Source organism: Oncorhynchus masou, chromosome 18 (genome assembly GCF_036934945.1).
Source record: "Oncorhynchus masou masou isolate Uvic2021 chromosome 18, UVic_Omas_1.1, whole genome shotgun sequence".
NCBI classification, from domain to species: Eukaryota; Metazoa; Chordata; class Actinopteri; order Salmoniformes; family Salmonidae; genus Oncorhynchus; species Oncorhynchus masou.
The window spans coordinates 43,034,871-43,052,494 of record NC_088229.1 but is presented as its reverse complement, the minus strand read 5'-3'; the positions used below and the strand labels follow the sequence as shown (position 1 = coordinate 43,052,494).

The window sequence follows — 17,624 nt, the reverse complement described above, 5'->3', positions numbered from 1 at the left end:
CTGGACTCCCTCCCTCCACACACTCACACATACTACACTGTCACACATACACTACACACACACACACACGCACACGCACACGCACACGCGCACACACACACACACACACACACACACACACACACACACACACACACACACACACACACACACACACACACACACACACACACACACACACACACACACACACACACACACACACACACACACAATTCTGCTATTGTCTATCCTGATCAGGATATTATTAACTCTGTTGTATTCGGCACATGTGACAAGTACATTGTATTTAATTTATTTGAGACCATGAGAAGATAAATGCCCAGTGCAGTCAAAAACTAGATTTTCTTGTGTTTTATATATACAGTACTTCCACACCATGAGGTTGGAAAAATACTGTGAAATTATGGAAATGAATATAATGCTGTTTTAGTGTAAGAGCTATTTGAATAGATTGCCTGAAATTTCATCCTGTTTTGGTGGGATGGAGTTGTGGCCTGTCCGGTAAATTAGTCAATAGACCAATAAGAAAGAGACTTCCGAAAATTTCTGCCAATAACAGCTAGTTTTCAATTTTCCTCTCATCACTGAGACCACTCTCAGACAGTCCTAGTAAAATTCTTGCTTGAGAAATTGCTCTTTGCTAAGAAGCTATTTTTGTTTCTTTTTGTGAATTTTAGTTGAAAATCACAGTAAGGTACTTAATTGTTACCCATAAATTATTTGATATTGAGATTTTAAAAAACGGCTGCATTGGACCATTACAGACCAAATGTATGTGGTTTTGAGTGATCTCAAGACCAAGACCACAAGATCCAGAGTCCATGGGCCCGTAGTTCAATTGTAAGATACTCGAGAGTAAACTCGAATACAATACAGTAGAGCACAGTACAGCAGGGTAAAAAACAATAAAGTACAGAACATTAGATTGCAATAGACTAGAGTACAGTAATGTATAGGAGAGTACAGTAGAGTAGGGTACTTATTTGTTTTATGTTTATTTGTGTAACGGATCTCTTCTTCATCTGAGGAAGAGTAAGAAGGATCGGATCAATATGCAACGTGGTAAGTGTTTGTCATAATTTATTGACAGAACGCACAAAACAAAATAACAAAGTGAAATGGAAGAAACGAAACAGTTCTGTAAGGTGACATACACTAAACAGAAAAGAATTACCCTCCACCAAAATGGGGAAAACAGGCTACCTACGTATGATTCTCAATCAGAGACAGCGATCGACAGCTGCCTCTGATTGAGAACCATACCAGGCCAAACACAGAAATACAACATAGAAAAAAGAGCATAGACTACCCACCCCAACCAAACTAACACAAAGACCTAAAAAAGGAACTAAGGTCAGAACGTGACAATTTGGATCCCCATTAGCTTTTGCAGAAGCAGCAGCTACTCTTCCTGGGGTCCACAAAAAACACAACATGACAAGTAACAAAACACTTACAGACAAGGAAAGTCACACACAAAAAAATGTAATACATGCAATACAGCTAAAACATTGTGTATTAGAGTGTCTGTGTGTGTGTCTGTGTGTGTCCCCTAATTGTCCCCGCCGTTCCATGAGTTGTTTTTCAATCAGTAATTTAGCTGTTTGCTTGAGTAATTGGAGATGGAAGGGAGTTACATGCCATCATGGCTCTGTATAAAACACTGTGTTGGCCTGAATTCGTATTGGTCTTGGGGACTGTGAAGAGACCCCTGGTGACATGATAATTGACCATTTTTATTTATTTATTTATTTCACCTTTATTTAACCAGGTAGGCTAGTTGAGAACAAGTTCTCATTTACAACTGCGACCTGGCCAAGATAAAGCATAGCAGTGTGAACAGACAACACAGAGTTACACATGGAGTAAACAATTAACAAGTCAATAACACAGTAGAAAAAAAGGGGAGTCTATATACAATGTGTGCAAAAGGCATGAGGAGGTAGGCGAATAATTACAATATTGCAGATTAACACTGGATTGATAAATGATCATGTACAGGTAGAGATATTGGTGTGCAAAAGAGCAGAAAAGTAATTAAATAAAAACTGTGGGGATGAGGTAGGTGAAAATGGGTGGGCTATTTACCAATAGATTATGTACAGCTGCAGCGATCGGTTAGCTGCTCAGATAGCTGATGTTTGAAGTTGGTGAGGGAGATGAAGGTCTCCAACTTCAGCGATTTTTGCAGTTCGTTCCAGTCACAGGCAGCAGAGTACTGGAACGAAAGACGGCCGAATGAGGTGTTGGCTTTAGGGATGATCAGTGAGATACACCTGCTGGAGCGCGTGCTACGGATGGGTGTTGCCATCGTGACCAATGAACTGAGATAAGGCGGAGCTTTACCTAGCATGGCCTTGTAGACGACCTGGAGCCAGCGGGTCTTGCTTTAGTGACAAAACGGATGGCACTGTGATAAACTGCATCCAGTTTGCTGAGAAGAGTGTTGGAAGCAATTTTGTAGATGACATCGCCGAAGTCGAGGATCGGTAGGATAGTCAGTTTTACTAGGGTAAGCTTGGCAGCGTGAGTGAAGGAGGCTTTGTTACGGAATAGAAAGCCGACTCTTGATTTGATTTTCGATTGGAGATGTTTGATATGGGTCTGGAAGGAGAGTTTGCAGTCTAGCCAGACACCTAGGTACTTATAGGTGTCCACATTTTCAAGGTCGGAACCATCCAGTGTGGTGATGCTAGTCGGGCAAGCGGGTGCAGGCAGCGATCGGTTGAAAAGCATGCATTTGGTTTTACTAGCGTTTAAGAGCAGTTGGAGGCCACGGAAGGAGTGTTGTATGGCATTGAAGCTCGTTTGGAGGTTAGGTAGCACAGTGTCCAATGACGGGCCGAAAGTATATAGAATGGTGTCGTCTGCGTAGAGGTGGATCAGGGAATCGCCCGCAGCAAGAGCAACATCATTGATATATACAGAGAAAAGAGTCGGCCCGAGAATTGAACCCTGTGGCACCCCCAAAGAGACTGCCAGAGGACCGGACAGCATGCCCTCCGATTTGACACACTGAACTCTGTCTGCAAAGTAATTGGTGAACCAGGCAAGGCACTCATCCGAAAAACCGAGGCTACTGAGTCTGCCGATAAGAATATGGTGATTGACAGAGTCGAAAGCCTTGGCAAGGTCGATGAAGACGGCTGCACAGTACTGTCTTTTATCGATGGCGGTTATGGTGTCGTTTAGTACCTTGACAATGTTATACCTAGGAGTTTAGGTTCCTCAACTTGTTCAATGGTCACACCCTTTATGTACAACTCGAGTTGAGGTGTAGGTCTTAGAGAATGTTTTGAACCAAATACAATGCTTTTAGTTGTAGATGTATTTAAGACCAGTTTATTATTAATCTCCCATTCTGATACTGACTGTAAATCTTTATTTATTTATTTTAGTGAGCACACTGGCTTTTGGTGCTGACATGTTTAGTGAATATTTAATTTTATCTATATTTCTTGAACAGCATTGTTGATTATTAAGGGCTTGTAAGTAAGCATTTCACGCAATGAAATTGCAATGACATCCACATACATAAACAGTCTAGCTGTATGTAACAGTGGCAAACAATTTGTAAAATAGAGAAGCATAACAGCACAAGACAATTGCCCTGAGGGACACCACAATTTACATATCTGATGTTAAAAAAGCTTCCATGGAAGAATGCTCTCTGGGTTCTATTGTATGAATAACTATCCAACCATGTGATGGCAAGTGATGTAAAGCCATAGGAAGTGAGTTTTTTCAATATCAACTTATGATCAATAACGCCAAAGGCTGCACTGAAATGTGACAATACAACTCCAAATATCATCTTAATAATTGTGACCCACCACCTTAATTCGGTTTTATGTAGCAACATTTGACATGGTGTTTTTTACATTGGATAAAAGTAGAGGTTCATATTATATACTGTATCATACACTACAGTTTAGGAACAATGGGAAAGTAATTCTGCTTGAAAGTTGCTAAACTTGTAACCCCACTTTTGAGAAAATAGCCCTAGAATGTTTTGGGACATCTACTGGAGTGCTCTTCTTTATCTACACCCATTCAGCATCATCCACACCCTCTTAGTCTTAGCCCCACCCATCTCTTTAAGGATTCTCATGTGGGGCCTTGTGCTAAACAGAGTGAGCTAAACAATGAACCATAATCCCAACCCATACCACTGATTATCATAGCTACCCATCATGCATTAACCTCTTACATCTATGGGGGCGCTATTTCATTTTTGGATGAAAAACGTTCCCATTTTAAACAAGATATTTTGTCACAAAAAGATGCTCGACTATGCATATAATTGATAGCATTCGAAAGAAAACACTCTGACGTGTCCAGAAATACCAAGATATTCTCTGTGCGTGCCCTAGAACGTGAGCTTCAGGCAAAACCAAGATGAGATGGCATCCAGGAAATGACAAGGATTTTTGAGGCTCTGTTTTCCATTGTCTCCTTATATGGCTGTGAATGTGAGAGGAATGAGCCTGCCCTTTCTGTCGTTTCCCCAAGGTGTCTGCAGCATTGTGACGTATTTGTAGGCAGATCATTGGAAGATTGACCATAAGAGACCACATTTACCAGGTGTCCGCCCGGTGTCCTGCGCCGAAATTGGTGCGCAAAAGTCACCTGCCAGTATTTTTCCATGGGATACAGAGAGGAAAGCAAGCTTCCACGAACTGCATATCAATGAAGAGATATGTGAAAAAACACCTTGAGGATTGATTCCAAACAACGTTTGCCATGTTTCGGTCGATATTATGTAGTTAATCCGGAAAAAGTTTTACGTTGTAGGTGACTGAATTTTCGGTTCGTTTCGGTAGCCAGACGCAATGTAGAAAACGGAACGATTTCTCCTACACACAGACGCTTTCAGGAAAAACTGCGCATTTGGTATGTAATTGAGAGTCTCCTCATTGAAAACATCAGAAGCTCTTCAAAGGTAAATGATTTTATTTATTTGGTTATCTGGTTTTTGTGAAAATGTTGCGTGCTAAATGCTACTCAAAATGCTATGCTAGCTTTGCATACTCTTACACAAATTAGTAAATTTCTATGGTTCAAAAGCATATTTTGAAAATCTGAGATGACAGTGTTGTTAAGAAAAGGCTAAGCTTGAGAGCAGACACATTATTTTCATTTTATTTGCGATTTTCAGAAATCGTTAACGTTGCGTTATGCTAATGAGCCTGAGGCTTTAGTCACAAACCCGGATCCGGGATGGGGAGTTTCAAGAAGTTAATCTGCAGGTAGCTAAAGCTCACCAACTAGGTTCTTAGCTAGCTAGCTAACAGTATGCTTCAAATTGCAATGAAAATGTCTTTGAAATACATAGAAACGTATAAATCTGAAAATGTAGCTAGACTCCTACCCGTATGCATTGATGAATGCTTCTCCCTCTCTGTCATGGATGCCATGGTTGCCCTGAGTTTGAAGATGTCATCCAGAGACAGGTGTTTTATACAACAGCCTTACGTGTTCTCTTTTTGAGTCCCTCCACATTTACAATCATTCTCTGCTTCCACAGGGCATTCCATGGATTTCAAAACTCTGTCAACTTCTTCTATGACAACAACACTTTGATTGCCGTTTCTTCCACATCACTGTCATCAGAAGACTCTACAATGTCTGGTTCAATTATTATTATTTTTGAACCTAAATCAGGGATTTCCTCATCGTCTGATTCGTGTGCATGATCGTCCTCCAGAAAGTAGTCCATCACAAATTTGTCTCACTGATCTTTGCCGATAGCGCCTGTTAAATTCAGGGCAGCAATGTGGACAACAGAAGCCACAATTTTGCAGTTATTTTTTCTATAAAAAAAGTAACGGTAGCAAGGATGATCTACACATACTGAGCAGCTCATGTTATAGACAGAAGCATGTTACGTGGCAGACCAATCTGAACTCATCTCTCGACATGTCCAGCCCATCCATTATCTCAGCCAATCATGGCGAGCAGGAAGGTTCCCGTCTTTTTCCGTGGCTAAGCCAACTAGGTTTGTAATTTAACAATTGTATTCATATTTACATATTGCATATATGTTTGTTATTAAGGCACATGTTCCATAAGGTATTTCTGAGAGAAAAAGAATTATAGAAAATAATAAGAATTACGTAAATGCCTCTTGTAACGATGTACGCTGAGAGTCGGAAAGCAAGATCAGGGAGTGAATACATTAAATAAATAAAAGAACAAAACAAGAAACACAAACAGTGCACTGACATAAAAAAAGCTACAATGACGACTGGGGAAGAAACCAAAGGGGGTGACATATAAAGGGCAGGTAATCAAGGAGGTGATGGAGTCCAGGTGAGTGTCTCAGGTGCGCGTAACGATGGTGACAGGTGTGCGCCTAGCATCTTGAAATGGGTGACTTATAATAAAACAAAATTAACCAATGATCAGTGCAGTACAAGTTGAGTGCCCTTCACTATATGCATGCTGAAAGTCACTGTTTCATTTGTTCTCTGAAAAATAGCATTGTATGTAGCATTGTAACCCCCTAAATCCGTAAACATGAGCATCCTCATAGAAACATGGACATCCTTCATAGTTGAAGTCGGAAGTTTGCATACACCTTAGCCAAATACATTTAAACTCAGTTTTTAACATTCCCTGTCTTAGGTAAGTTAGGATCACCACTTTATTGTAAGAATGTGAAATGTCAGAATAATGGTAGAGAGAATGTTTTATTTATTTCATCACATTGCTAGTGGTTCAGAAGTTTACATACACTCAATTAGTATTTGGTAGCATTTCCTTTAAATTGTTTAACTTGGGTCAAACGTTTTGGGTAGCCTTCCACACGCTTCCCACAGTTAGTTGAATTTTGGACCATTTCTCCAGGCGGAGCTGGTGTAACTGAGTCAGGATTGTAGGCCTCCTTGCTCGCACACGCTTTTTCAGTTCTGCCCACAAATTTTCTCTGGGATTGAGGTCAGGGCTTTGTGATGGCCACTCCAATACCTTGACTATGTTGTTTATTTAAGCCATTTTGCCACAACTTTGGAAGTATACTTGGTGTCATTGTCCATTTGGAAGACCCATTTGCAACCAAGCTTTAACTTCCTGACTGATGTCTTTTTATTTTTATTTTACCAGGCAGTTAAGAACAAATTCTTATTTTCAATGACGGGAACAGTGGGTTAACTGCCTGTTCAGGGGCAGAACGACAGATTTGTACCTTGTCAGCTCGGGGGTTTGAACTCGCAACCTTCCGGTTACTAGTCCAACGCTCTAACCACTAGGCTACCCCGCCTCCCCAATATATCCACGTAATTTTCATCATCATGCCATCTATTTTGTGAAGTGCACCAGTCCCTCCTGTAGCAAAGCACCCCGCACAATATGATCCTGACACCCCGTGTTTCACGGTTTGAGATGGTGTTCTTCGGCTTGCAAGCATCCCCCTTCAACTATACCATCCCGACCAACTTGCCCTTCAAATACACATCTGCTGTCTTCAACCAGGATCTCAGCGATCACTGCCTAATGAGGCACAGAATCATTTCAGTAAGCAGGCCTTTCTAATCATCCTGGCCTTGGTTTCCTGGAAGAAAATTATCATTAATTACAAATAATTTATAGTCTGCAAGACATCCAAACAGATGTATTTGACTAACTAACCTCATCCCGTCAGTAGAGGATGCCTGGTTGTTCTTTACAAGCTTTCCTCACCATCTTAAATAAGCATGCCCCTTTAAAAAATGTAGAACTAAGAACAGATATAGCCCCTTGTTCACTCCTGACTTGACTGCCCTTGACCAGCACAGAAACATCCTGTTGCATACTGCATTAGCATTGAATAGCCCCCTCGATATGCACTGAGACTAGGAAACACTATCACCACCGATAAATCCTTGTTAATCAAGAATTTCGTTAAGCATTTCTCTACGGCTGGCCATGCTTTCCACCTGCTTTCCATGCCTCTTAAGGATCCGCCCCTTTTTAAAATTTTCACCTGAAATGACATACCCAAATCTAACTGCCTGTAGTTCAGGCCCTGAAGCAAGGATATGCATATTTTTGGTACAATTTGAAAGGAAACACATTGACGTTTGTGGAAATGTGAAAGGAATGTATGAGAATAACACACAATAGATCTGGTAAAAGATAATGCAAAGAAAAAGCCAACCGTTCTTTTGTATTTTTTTTGTACCATCATCTTTGAAATGCAAGACAAACGCAATAATGTATAATTCCAGCCCAAGTGCAATATAAATGTTAGTGTATGCGCAACCTTTTAGACTGATCCAATGAGCCATTGTATTTCTGTTCAAAATGTTATATCAAGACTGCCCAAATATGCCTAATTTGTTTATTCATAACTTTTTATGTTCAAAATTGTGCACTCTCCTCAAACAATACACTCAAACACTGTAATAGCTACTGCAAATTGGACAGTGCAGTTATATTAACAATAATTTAAGCTTTCTGACAATATCAGATATGTCTATGTCCTGGGAAATGTTCTTTTTGCTTACAATCTCATGCTAATCGCATTAGCCTACTTTAGCTCAACCGTCCTGTGGAAGGGACACTGATCCCGAAGAAGCTTCGACAGAAGTTTAAAAATGAACAAAAGTCCTGATTATGTCGGTATATTTCAATGTAATAATAAAACAAGTCAAGATGTTCTATTGAAATAATAGTGTTAAAAATGTTAAGAAAATTAGTAATTGCTTTATTTTAATTTTATGAAATGCCCTTATCCAGAGCGACATGCAGGAGCAATTAGGGTTACGTAACCAAGAGCACATCAACAGAGCTTTCGGCTTAGGGATTTGAATCGGTGACCTTTCGGTTGCTGTTCCAATGTTCTTAACCACCAGTTCAGCTGTTCATTCACCCGCACTGGCACGCTTTTAAGTAGAGTTTTGGGGGTGAGGCTGTATTTTGCACCACTTCTATAGAATCACCCCATATAGACTGCACACTAATGATACGGGGGTCAGCTGTTCATTCACCCGCACTGGCATGCAATTGCTAATAACCCATCCGCAGGCGCCCGACTGTAGGTGGTCAAGTGAAAATCTGAGGCCCGCACCAGACCCTAACCCGTAAATATAGAACATGCGCGGCGGTACAATCAAACATGCAAGAACAGTTTCATGACACGGGGTGCAGGATTTTTTTATACAAACGTCTCTGCTTATAATTCTCCGACATTTTTGTTGGCTATTTGTTAGTCAACTTGTCTATAAGATACATGCAGTCTCTCTTCTGTCACAAACCCTTGCTCACCAGGAAATACAGTGGCAAGAAAAGTATGTGAACCCTTTGGAATTACCTGGATCTCTGCATGCATTTTGCATACCATTTGATCTGATCTTCATCTATGTCACAGCAATAGACAAACTTAAACTAATGACACACAAATGATTGTATTTTTCTTGTCTATATTAAATACGTCATTTAAACATTCACAGTGTAGATTGGAAAAAGTATGGGAACCCCTAGGCTAATGACTTCTCCAAAAGCTAATTGGAGTCAGGAGTCAACTAACCTGGAGTCGAATCAATGAGACGAGATGGGAGATTTTGGTTAAAGCTGCCTTACCCCATAATTTTTGGGGAGTTTGCTATTCACAAGAAGCAATTGCCTGAGAAGAACCATGCCTCGAACAAAAGAGATCTCAGAAGACCTAAGATTAAGAATTGTTGCCTTGCATATATATATATATTAAGAAGATTCCTAGTGTCAGCTAAAGACTTACAGAAATCTCTGTAAGATAATAACATCTCTGTTGACGAGTCTACAAACGTAACAATAAACAAGAATGGTGTTCATGGGAGGACACCGCGGAAGAAGCCATGCTGTCCAATTTTTTTTTCTGCACGTCTGAAGTTTGAAAAAGAGCACCTGGATTTTCCACAGTGCTACTGGCAAAATGTTCTGTGGACAGATGAAAGTTGTGTTGTTCGGAAGGAACTCACAACGCTATGTTTGGAGAAAAAAGGCACAGCACAGCAACATCAAAACCTCATACCAATTGTAAACTATGGTGGAGGGAGCATCATGGTTTGGGGGCTGCTTTGCTGCCTCAGGGCCTGGACAGCTTGCTATCATCAATGGAAAAAGGAATTACCAAGTTCATCAAGACGTTTTGCAGGAGAATGTAAGGCTATCAATTGTAGCTCAACAGAAGTTAGGCAATGCAACAGCACAACAACCCAAAAGACAGAAGTAAATCAGCAACAGAATGATTTGAACAGAAGTACACCTTCTGGAGTGGCCCAGTCAGTCCTGACCTCAACCCGATTGAGATGCTGTGGCATGACCTCAAGAGAGCGGTACACACCAGGCATCCCAAGAGCATTGTGGAACTGAAACAGTTTTGTAAAGAGGAATGGTCCAAATTCCTCCTGACCATTGTGCAGGTCTGATCCGCAACTACGGAAAACGTTTGGTTGAGGTTATTGCTGCCAAAGGAGGGTCAACCTGTTATTAAATGCACAATTATAATTGTTTGTGTGTTATTAGTTTAAGCAGACTGTGTTTGTCTATTGTTGTGACTTAGATGAAGATCAGATAAAATTTAATTACCAATTTATGCAGAAATCCAGGTCATTCGAAATGGTTCAAATACTTTTCCTTCCCACTGTATGTCATACATCGATAGAATGAATGCTTCAATTTAGTTGACATCTGTAGTTTTCTATTTCATCTCTGCTTCTCTTGCAAAGCAAAGACATTTTAAGGACCAGGGAGAAAATGCTATAAAAAATATACAAAAACAGGAAAGATCAGCTTGAAAGGTTTTAAGGGAATTTAATAAATGAACATAGTTATAAATCATTTGTACACTGCAAATTGACATTAAGATTACCAAACAGATATAGTATTTGACAAAAACAGAATCATTTCAAACCTTGGTTACATTGGGATTACGATTACATATGCATCTCTATTTATGTGTGGGAATACTTGGGAACAGACTTCCTAAAGAAAAATCCTGTTGAGCTGATTTTCTGGTGATTTTACAGTATTTCCTTACAGTATTTTCCTTAAAAAATGAGTATTATTTTGTTATTATTGATTTTGTCATATAACCTGAGTGCCAAATAGAATCACACATGGACTGAATTTGGGGAACCCTGCAATAGACTAACAGGGGCAGAGGTTTGCGGTGTCTATTTGTTTACAGTAGAGCTAAACCCATTACGCTGTAGCGAAGGCCATAGCGTAGGGGATTTCACCCACTGTCTGCAGCACTGAGATGGAAACACCCATTCTGCTTCTCTGTCCACTGTGACTCTGATGTGCTTTGGCATAGGCCATACAAAAATCTATATTTTTTATTGCCACACACCAGATAGGTGCAGTGAAATGTGTTGTTTTACAGGGTCAACCATAGTAGTACAGCACCCCTGGAGGAAATTAGTGTTAAGTGCCTTGCTCAAGGACACATCGGCAGATTTTTAAACTTGTCGGCTTGATGAGCTGAAGAGGTGAGCTTTATAACTCCTTTCATAGTGAGCTAGGGAAATTTAGTCGGGGGGGGGGGTGGGAGAATAGAGGAGAAGTGAGGAGAAGAGAGGAGGTGAGGGGAGGGGAGGGGAGGTGAGGGGAGGCGAGGGGAGAAAAGAGAAGAGGAGGGGAGGGGAGAAAAGAGAAGAGGAGGGGAGGGGAGAACAGAGAAGAGGAGGGGAGGGGAGAAAAGAGAAGAGGGGAGAGGAGCAGGTGTTGGCAGCACTGAGAGCGTTCCTGATGTCTCTCCTGTCAGGCTCCAGTCAGTTACAGTAGTATAATGTATGTATTGTGGACACACTCAGTTGAACCTTTTAAGGATGACTCAGGACGGTGGCATTATGAAAGCCCCCATTCACATGGCAGGCCTATAGCACAGGTGTGGAATGGATGGGGTGGCGGTACGAGGGTAAGTGGATTATACCAACAAGTTCTCAAAGTTTCACTTTGAAGTTCTACGTATGATGGATGAACGTCTATTTTTGACGCATTCATTCCGAGTGGTTAAGGTTAGGGCTATGGTTTGGGGAAAGCTTCATGAGCATTGATGATATCCCAAAATGTTTTGTACGTCAGCCATCAAGTTTGCAAGCTATTTATCTTTCAAAACACAGAAATACAAACCAAAAGATTGTTTTGGGGTGTAATTTTCCTTTAAAGACAACTTGTTATTTCAATTATTTTCTTGCTAGAGCATTGTGTGCCATGGTGTAGCGGTCATAGCAGCGCACTTTGTTCTGAGCAGTGTGCTTTGACGCCGAGCATCATGAGTTTGCGCCAGTGCTGGGCAATAGTTGTTCTTTTTTATAGGCATTCTCAGGACCTTTTCAAAACGAAGTCTATTTCTAGTGAACAGCCTGGATTATACACACACACATTATACACTATAGGTGCCTATGGAAGAGCCAGGACAATAGGAGCCTAGAAGCCAGCAGGCCCAGGAGAGAGAGAGAGAGAGAGAGAGAGAGAGAGAGAGAGATGTCCCACATTCAACAGTAATTAGATCCATGTCTTTACCCTGCACTCACTGCCCAGTCAGACAGTGCTGCCTTTGTACAACACACACACACATACACACACACACACACACACACACGCACGCACGCACGCACGCACACCGTTTCTGTCTCTGTGTTATGTGTTCGATATGAATAACAGGGACAAAGTGATCAAGAGGTACAGTAGTGAGGGTAGCTAGAGTGAGGGTAGATAGGGAGAATTACCATAACAGTAAAATGAAGAATCAGAGATAAAGAGATTAAAAAGTAGGAGACAGGAGAGACTGAATAGAATCCAAACACTCATCAATGGACAATGTGTTCTCCTCAGTGGATCAGCTTTGCTCACTCACATCCATAGCAGCTGGTACAGCACAAGGACAATGGCATCTGACATCTCAGTGTATGAAACGGGTGTGTGTGTTTCGGTCTATGCGTGTGCATTCCCTTTGTGTGTGTGTGTGTGTGTGTGTGTGTGTGTGTGTGTGTGTGTGTGTGTGTGTGTGTGTGTGTGTGTGTGTGTGTGTGTGTGTGTGTGTGTGTGTGTGTGTGTGTGTGTGTGTGTGTGTGTGTGTGTGTGTGGACTGGAGGCCTTGGCAGAGATGTGTCCTTGGCAGTACAGCCAAAGCTGCTCAGAGTTCAGAGGTGGTCTGTCTGATAAAGAGCTGTTGAGTGGGGAGCAGGGTGATGGGGTGCTAGAGAGGGTTGGTTGGTGGGCTTAGGTCATCAGGCCCTGTCCTGATCACAACTGAAAAGAGGAGGGGAGGAGAGGGATGGGAGGGAGGGAGGAGGGAGGGAGGGAAGAGTAAATTAGATCATAGTGGAGTTCTCTGTGATCCAACTGAGAAACATGTGACTTCCTATCGACTCAGAGACACACAGGGATGGAAAACACATGCACTGGTCGTGTAGCAGACACATTTTCCAAAGTGACTTTGACAACATTGACAGAGACACATAATATTCAGAACATGTAGAACAACCTCTCTTTCGTATCGTTTGAGATCCCCAAAGATTGGAAAGCTGCCGCGGTCATCCCTCTTTTCAAAGGGGAAGACACTCTAGACCCAAACTGTTACAGACCTATATCCATCCTGCCCTGCCTTTCTAAAATCTTGTAAATGAGAACTTGTTCTCAACTGGCTTACCTGGTTGAATAAAGGTGAAATTAAAAAACATTTAAAATTAAAGATAACTGCCATCAAAATGCGGTGGGGTTTGCTTTGCGGCCTCTGGTACTGGGAGCCTTGAATGTGCACAAGGCATCATGACATCTTCAGATTATCAGGTGTTTTTGTAGTCCAATGTTTAACCCAGTGTCTAAAAACTGGGTCTCCATTGAAGGTTGTGGGTCTTCTCAGCAGGACAACAACCCCAAACACACATCCAAAATCACCAAGGAATGGTTTAAGAAGAGATGCTGGATTGTTCTTGAGTGGCCAGCGAAGAGTCCAGATCTGAAACGAACTAAACCTATGGCGAGCTCTGAAAACAGAAGTTGGTGGAGGGCATCCCTTCAATATTGAGGAATCAGAGCAGTTTGCTGCTGAAAAGTGGGCCAAATTGTCAGTAGAAAGGTGCAGCAAGCTACAATAAGCATTTGTCTGTAGTTTTCTTGGCCAAAGGTTGTGACACCAAGTACTAGCTGCCATTACATTTGTCCATGCCATTTGTCTTTATTTTCTAATTGAACATTGTAAACTTAAGTTTACAAAAATGTATTTGGTTGTGCAAAGTTTTAATCCAATAAAAAGATGTGGTTACCTCACTTTTTATTTTTACATTTCAACTTATTTGAGAAGAAATAGGGAATTATTTAAGAAAAAGTGCAAAAGGGTGCCAATATATTTGTCCACAACTGTATGTGTGCATATGTGGTGTGATCCAGATGAGAGGAGGAGAGGAGGAGAGGAGAGATGCGTCTCTGGGGTTCGGAGAGGAAGAGAGAGAAAAGGGTATTGTAAAGCTATCAGCACCTGTCAGCACCACATGCTGTAGCACCAGCACCACATGCATCTCTCAATCATAGGGCTGTAGCACCAGCACCACATGCATCTCTCAATCATAGGGCTGTAGCACCAGCACCACATGCTGTAGCACCAGCACCTCATGCATCTCTCAATCATAGGGCTGTAGCACCAGCACCACATGCATCTCTCAATCATAGGGCTGTAGCACCAGCACCACACGCATCTCTCAATCATTGGGCTGTAGCACCAGAACCACATGCATCTCTCAATCATAGGGCTGTAGCACCAGCACCACATGCATCTCTCAATCATCGGGCTGTAGCACCAGCACCACATGCATCTCTCAATCATAGGGCTGTAGCACCAGCACCACATGCATCTCTCAATCATAGGGCTGTAGCACCAGCAACACCACATGCATCTCTCAATCATTGGGCTGTAGCACCAGAACCACATGCATCTCTCAATCATAGGGCTGTAGCACCAGCACCACATGCATCTCTCAATCATAGGGCTGTAGCACCAGCACCACATGCATCTCTCAATCATAGGGCTGTAGCACCAGCACCACACGCATCTCTCAATCATTGGGCTGTAGCACCAAATCAAATCAAATCAAATTTATTTATATAGCCCTTCGTACATCAGCTGATATCTCAAAGTGCTGTACAGAAACCCAGCCTAAAACCCCAAACAGCAAGCAATGCAGGTGTAGAAGCACGGTGGCTAGGAAAAACTCCCTAGAAAAGCCAAAACCTAGGAAGAAACCTAGAGAGGAACCAGGCTATGTGGGGTGGCCAGTCCTCTTCTGGCTGTGCCGGGTAGAGATTATAACAGAACATGGCCAAGATGTTCAAATGTTCATAAATGACCAGCATGGTCGAATAATAATAAGGCAGAACAGTTGAAACTGGAGCAGCAGCACGGCCAGGTGGACTGGGGACAGCAAGGAGTCATCATGTCAAGTAGTCCTGGGGCATGGTCCTAGGGCCGCGGTTCAGTTGAAACTGGAGCAGCAGCACGGCCAGGTGGACTGGGGCAGCAAGGAGTCATCATGTCAGGTAGTCCTGGGGCATGGTCCTAGGGCTCAGGTCCTCCGAGAGAGAGAAGGAGAGAATTAGAGAAAGCACACTTAGATTCACACAGGACACCGAATTGGACAGGAGAAGTACTCCAGATATAACAAACTGACCCCAGCCCCCCGACACATAAACCACATAAAGCACCAGAACCACATGCATCTCTCAATCATAGGGCTGTACCACCAGCACCACATGCATCTCTCAATCATAGGGCTGTAGCACCAGCACCACATGCATCTCACAATCATAGGGCTGTAGCACCAGCACCACATGCATCTCTCAATCATAGGGCTGTAGCACCAGCACCACATGCATCTCTCAATCATAGGGCTGTAGCACCAGCACCACATGCATCTCTCAATCATAGGGCTGTAGCACCAGAACCACATGCATCTCTCAATCATAGGGCTGTACCACCAGCACCACATGCATCTCACAATCATAGGGCTGTAGCACCAGCACCACATGCATCTCTCAATCATAGGGCTGTACCACCAGCACCACATGCATCTCACAATCATAGGGCTGTAGGAACAGAACCACATGCATCTCTCAATCATAGGGCTGTACCACCAGCACGACATGCATCTCTCAATCATAGGGCTGTAGCACCAGCACCACATGCATCTCTCAATCATAGGGCTGTAGCACCAGAACCACATGCATATCTCAATCATAAGGCTGTAGCACCAGAACCACATGCATATCTCAATCATAGGGCTGTAGCACCAGCACCACATGCATCTCTCAATCATAGGGCTGTAGCACCAGCACCACATGCATCTCTCAATCATAGGGCTGTAGCACCAGAATCACATGCATCTCTCAATCATAAGGCTGTAGCACCAGCACCACATGCATCTCTCAATCATAAGGCTGTAGCACCAGAACCACATGCATCTCTCAATCATAGGGCTGTAGCACCAGCACCACATGCATCTCTCAATCATAGGGCTGTAGCACCAGAACCACATGCATATCTCAATCATAGGGCTGTAGCACCAGCACCACATGCATCTCACAATCATAAGGCTGTAGCACCAGAACCACATGCATATCTCAATCATAGGGCTGTAGCACCAGAACCACATGCATCTCTCAATCATAGGGCTGTAGCACCAGCACCAGCACCACATGCATATCTCAATCATAGGGCTGTAGCACCAGCACCACATGCATCTCTCAATCATAAGGCTGTAGCACCAGAACCACATGCATCTCTCAATCATTTGTCTGTAGCACCAGCACCACATGCATCTCTCAAACATAGGGCTGTAGCACCAGCACCACATGCATCTCTCAATCATAGGGCTGTACCACCAGCACCACATGCATATCTCAATCATAGGGCTGTAGCACCAGCACCACATGCATCTCTCAATCATAGGGCTGTAGCACCAACACCACATGCATATCTCAATCATAGGGCTGTACCACCAGCACCACATGCATCTCTCAATCAATCATAGGGCTGTAGCACCAGCACCACATGCATCTATAAATCACAAGGCTGTAGCACCAGCACCACATGCATCTCTCAATCATAGGGCTGTACCACCAGCACCACATGCATCTCTCAATCATAGGGCTGTAGCACCAGCACCACATGCATCTATAAATCACAAGGCTGTAGCACCAGCACCGCATGCATCTCTCAATCATAGAGCTGTACCACCAGCACCACATGCATATCTCAATCATAGGGCTGTAGCACCAGCACCACATGCATCTCTCAATCATAGGGCTGTAGCACCAGAACCACATGCATCTCTCAATCATAGGGCTGTAGCACCAGAACCACATGCATATCTCAATCATAGGGCTGTAGCACCAGCACCACATGCATCTCACAATCATAAGGCTGTAGCACCAGAACCACATGCATATCTCAATCATAGGGCTGTAGCACCAGAACCACATGCATCTCTCAATCATAGGGCTGTAGCACCAGCACCAGCACCACATGCATATCTCAATCATAGGGCTGTAGCACCAGCACCACATGCATCTCTCAATCATAAGGCTGTAGCACCAGAACCACATGCATCTCTCAATCATTTGCTGTAGCACCAGCACCACATGCATCTCTCAAACATAGG

At 42.8% G+C, this 17,624-nt stretch overlaps 1 protein-coding gene across 1 annotated transcript in view; it reads left to right on the top strand.

Moving 5' to 3' along the window:
* LOC135504650 (bone morphogenetic protein 7-like) overlaps window positions 1-17,624 on the top strand; it is a 50,093-nt gene that overhangs the window by 19,938 nt on the left and 12,531 nt on the right. The gene's annotated exons all lie outside the window — the stretch shown is intronic.